Source organism: Microcebus murinus, chromosome 4, assembly GCF_040939455.1.
Source record: "Microcebus murinus isolate Inina chromosome 4, M.murinus_Inina_mat1.0, whole genome shotgun sequence".
NCBI lineage: Eukaryota > Metazoa > Chordata > Mammalia > Primates > Cheirogaleidae > Microcebus > Microcebus murinus.
In genome coordinates this window covers 9,400,752-9,405,690 of record NC_134107.1, presented here as the reverse complement: position 1 = coordinate 9,405,690, position 4,939 = coordinate 9,400,752, and the positions used below count along the sequence as shown (strand labels likewise).

The following is a 4,939-nucleotide window of genomic DNA, read 5'->3' as shown; positions in this document are numbered from 1 at the left end:
TCGGGACTAAGTGGCCTTGACCATGGGGCCTGGGCACCCAGGCTTGGAACTGCAGGGCGGTGGGGCCCGGAGGGAAGGGGGAGGCAGCTGCGGTGGAGCCGTGTCCCCACCCCCCGCACCCCCACACCCCCACCCCGCTGCAGAGCGGCCTGGCCACAGCAGCCCGCAGGGAGGCAGGGGGCAAGGCGGAGGCAGCCCCTGCACGGGAGGTGGGCGGCCGCCGCCAGCATTCCCCAGTCCTCACCTGCCCACCCGCCCGCAGCAGGGCTGAGCACATCCACCCTGGATCTCGGAGTGAAAGAAAATAAATAAATAAGACAAAAAAGGATCACGCCAGATGCCAAAAATGAAGATAACACGGGAGGAAGTTTATTTTGATGAGGAAATCCCTAAACGCTGCCGAAACTATGCTTGGAATGGCTAATTAGTGCTTGGGGGGCTTTGGAGGAAGCGCTATCTCGCAGCGGGCAGGCCAGGTTTCCCTGCCACTTAGCGCTTATCTGCAGGAAACGTCGCTTCTGAATCCGCGGCAGCGCCCAGAGCACGGCCGTGACTCACGCCCGGGTGGCCGGACGAGCCTCCGAGGTGGGGACACAGCGGCAGCTCAGGGCGGCCCTCCCAGGGCGGCGGCCCCCGGTTCTGTGCACGGGCTGGGTGGCCACGGGCTCCCAGAGCTGCGGGAAGAGAAAGTTCCACTGGGTTCGCCTCAGTGTCCCCGGAGCACACGGGCCAGGCTCTGCACGGGCACTGGGCCTGCCGGGACTCAGGCTCCAAACCTGCGCACGGTTTTCCTGAAGAAGGGGACGGGAGCCCCCAGGGAGGGAGAGCTAGCTAGCGCCTCCGGGGCCCCGGTGACACTTGGCTGTGGGCTGACCACAAGCGTGCGGCCAGTCGGGGCGTCCAGATGCTCCCTGCGCCTTGGAAACAGACGTTTTCCTGCAGGGCTCGTGGCGGAGCCCTGGACACAGGAAGACAGGCCTATTTTTAGTGGCGAGCCTTTGGAGGTAGGGCTCTGCTGACCCCATCCCGTCTTGGCCCCTGACTCCGGCAGGAAGAGCTGTCGGAAACGCCTGACTCTCGGAGGCTGCAGGATTCTGCCTAATTCCGGCCCCGCTGGCAGGCAGGGTGGGGGACGGAGCCTCAGCCAACCCCGAACGGAGCCAGGCCTGGAACGGGGACGCACGATCCGCATGTTGGCAACTCGGGGAGGCTGCGGGACGGTGCCTGTGCTGGCCATTGGTGGGCGCACCGAGTGACCCGTCGTGCCAGGAACATTGTGTTGGGCCGAGAGTGTGACATCACAGGCTCTGCTCCTCCCAAGGGACACAAGCTGGCTTTAGACTGGGGACAGCCCATCTCTCAATGTCCACAGTGACACAAGGGACTCAGGGGCGCTACCCAGGCCTTCTAGGGCTCAACAAAAGCATAGCAGAGGGCGGCTGGGCCTTTCGCCACTGAGCAGAGCGAGCAGTTCCTGCTCTGCAGGGCATGGCTGCAGCCCTGAGCTCTCTGTCTGCTTCCCCAGAGGCTCAGCCCACCCTTCCGGAAAGGTGCAGCCAGCACCGGCCACTGGCCACTTGCCCGTCGGCCAGCAGCCCCACACCTGGGTGCGTGCCAGCCAGCCACATAAGGTTGCATTTTTGCAAGCGACCATCCACACATGACACAGCTTCCACGTCCTCCCCAGTCTTAGCCTCCCACCCCCTCCACCCCCTCCTCCGCACACTCCACCCCCAAACCTTGGAAGGCAAGGGCAAAAGACGCGGGTCGAGATGGGGGTGGAAACCACAAGGGTTGGGGGAAGATGAGGAAGAATTTTTCACTTCCCCACCTTCTGGGTTCTATGTTTAGAATTTCCACTTTTCGCTCGCAAAGATTTTCCTTTTTCTGATGGAACGACCCTCTGCAGATCCAGCAGAAGTCCTGGGCTCTGTGTTTCCCCACACCCTGCCTCCCAAATCCAAGTTTCCTCCTTAAACGATGAACCTCTTCTAACCCGACAAGGGATCGTTCTTGGTCACCTCCTTCCACGCTGCACTGGTTTCCGAGATCCGGTGCTCAGGGGCACTGGACGCCGTTGGCTGTCCCCACGGGGCACAGCTGACGCCGGAAGGGACTGCAAATCTGCGGAGTCAGAGGATTCTCTGTGGGAGGACGAGGGAGAAGAGTGTGGAGGTTCAAACCTTGGGGTGTTTGGAAGACCCTCCAAATGTCGGGTCCTCCCCTGGCCTCAGTGACACCCTGTCCTTGCCCCACGGATGGGCAGTGGGAATAAACTTCTCATCCCCCGCTGGGAAAAGCAGAGACCACGACGGTGGGGGAAGGGCAGGTGGATACTTGCTGCTCGATACCTTCTTATAGGTGGGGAACCACAGGCCAGGAAGGGGGGGCTGCCAAGGGTCACAAAGCCAGTTGGTGGCAAAGGAGGGGCCCAGAAATGAGGTCTTCCAGCTTGGGAGGTTGAAGACTGAAGACCATTTATAGATATTTCCAGCTCTCTGGTTTCTGGACAAATAGTAGGATTGTTCTTGTCCCCCTTGAAGTCAGATGTAGCCACATGACTTGCTTGACCAGTGAGTGGAAGGGACTTGGGTCCCCTGTGAGCAGAAGTTTTGAGAGCCAGCCCCTGAGTCTGGTCTCCGTGGCGCTAGAAGCCTGGGTGGACACTGATCCTCCACCTGCCTGGGTCCCTGGAGCAGTCTCCACTCCCACTTAGATGTGTGGCACCAGAGGAAAGCAAATCTTTGTGATTTTAAGCCAAGGCTCAGCAAATGTCAGCTTGTGGGCCAAATCTGGCTCACTAACTATTTTTGTCAATAAAGTTTTATCGGCACACAGCCCATTTGTTTATGTCCTGTCTGCAGCTGCTTTTGTGCTACAATGACAGAGCTGAGGAGTCATGACAGAGGCTGAACGGCCTGCAAAGCTTAAAATATATATATGTGGCCTTTTACAGAGAAAGTCTGCTGGCCCTGCGTCCAGCCATTTGGATTTAGGGGACTGTTTGTTACTGCAGCATGACCAAGTCCATTCTGACGAATACACTTCCTAACTGTGCTCACAATTTCTGAATGCCACGTCACGTGCTCTCATGGTTTAAGACACCCTACACCTGCGAGGCACTGAAAGCGTTTCAGAGCCGTCTCCACAGGCTGGTTGTGGAGGCTCCTGGCGGCCACCCCTCTGCACATGGGGAAAAAAAAGGCCCAGGGGGTGAGCAACCAGTGCAAACTCACCTAGGATCTGACCCCACATTCAAATGGGTCACCAAGCATCTGTGAGTTGTATCTGCATTGCCAAAGCCAGCGTGCAGGGGCCAGGCAAGGAGGCCGTGGGCCTTTCCACCTCCAACCCCTCCAGTTTGAGAGAACAGATGAAAAGAGAAGCCCGTTCAGCCCGGAGCAGAAGTGAGAAATGGGATCTAGCTTCCGCACGTGGCCACCTCCTCCGTCTGCTTCCTTTGTTTGTGCTTGGCGGCCCCCACCTCCTGGGCTCACGTGGCCTGGGGAGGGCCCAGCCGCGGAGGGCAGCCCTCACCCTGCCTGTCCCCAGCCTCAGTTTCCTGTCCCTGCAGGTGCACCTCCTCCCTGCATGGGTGCCACCGAGCCAACTGGGGTGGGCCCAGGGCGGGGAGGCTGCTGGGGTCCCGCCTTTGAGAGGGGTGTGGCTGCTCAGGAGACCCACCCTCCGCCTTCCCTGCAGGCCTGTCTTCCTGGGCTCCCCTCTCCCGGGTTTCATACCTCGCATTCCCCAGCATGGTTCCGACAGGCCCGAGAGTGGGGAGTCCTCGAGGCCCGGAAAGGTGGCCGAAAGTTTGAACAGCTGCAGCGCCTGCCCGCCCACTGTCTCCAGCCGCATGCTTTTTGCTCTTTTTTTGCCCAGCCTCTTAGGCTTATGTAACACACTTGGAAGTCAAAAAGCCAACGCTCATTATTGACAGCCCAGGAGGGGTTTGCGAAACACTTGCTGTGAAGAAATCTTTCCATTGACAAAATTCCCTGCCTGCTCACACTCTCAGCGGCCTTGTTGCTGTGTCATTGGGGGTGACGGTGGCTGCAGACAGGGGTGTCCTCAGAGCTCCCTGTGGCTCTGTGTCATTTGAGCCTCTCTTGTCTCTGTGTCACTGCTCCCTTCACCACCAACAACCGATGCTGGTGACTAAGCTCCCGCCACTCACCAGGCCCTGAGCGGGGCCGCTGCGGTGACTGAGCTGCTCTTATACCCATTTTACAGGGAGGACACTGAGGCTCAGAGAGGAGGCCAGGTGGTGGGGTCAGGGCCCAGCCAGCATGCGCCCTGGGGCAGATGCAAAAGCGAATCCCCCCCTCTCCCTGCAGGCACTGAAGGCCCCCCCAACCAAGACAACCCTGTGCATGAGTGTGTTTTTTAAGCCACTTGCTGGACCACAAGAGGAAGTGAGCGGCCCATCCTGCAGATGGGCGGAGATGAGGCTGGCCTTGCGCTCGGCATTTCCCTTTTCAGAGAGTGGGCGTGCAGGATTCTGGGCCTTCCTTGGCCATGCTGTCAGGGGGCCCCAGGAATCTGCGGGTCCAAGGGCGGGGTTCAGGGTCCAGAGGCCAGGCAAGCAGCCCTCTTGGAAGTACCCTCCCAGGGGGCTGCCCAAGCCCACTCTCCCTCTCCCACACAAACACGGCTTTCACTGGGCTCTGGAAACCCGAGACCATGCAAATCCAAGAAGATGAAATTGTGTGGGTCTGGGCCCCGGCTCCAGGCGGAGACTCAGCAGCGGAGGGGCCCAGCCTCGGAGGGAACTCAATGAATTTGTCAGGGAACTGAAAACAGATGATTTCAATCAGCAGGGAAAAAAATGACTTCATGGCCACAGTTGACTGAAGGAGGCAGAGTGTGGCCGCCAGGCCCTGCCCGGGAGGCGCTTGCAGAAAGCCTGGCCTGTGCCGCAGCCTGGGCTGGGGTCTGC

The 4,939-nt window shown here is 59.6% G+C and overlaps 1 long non-coding RNA gene across 1 annotated transcript; it reads right to left on the bottom strand.

Annotated features, from left to right (window-relative positions):
* Window positions 1-359: 359 nt before the first annotated feature.
* Window positions 360-3,892, bottom strand: LOC105867414 (uncharacterized). Its single transcript, XR_001152293.2, has 3 exons — window positions 3,741-3,892; window positions 2,022-2,144; window positions 360-674 (listed from the first exon to the last, which is right to left on the bottom strand). It is a non-coding gene; the product is annotated as an uncharacterized LOC105867414 (long non-coding RNA).
* Between the last annotated feature and the right edge of the window lie 1,047 nt (window positions 3,893-4,939).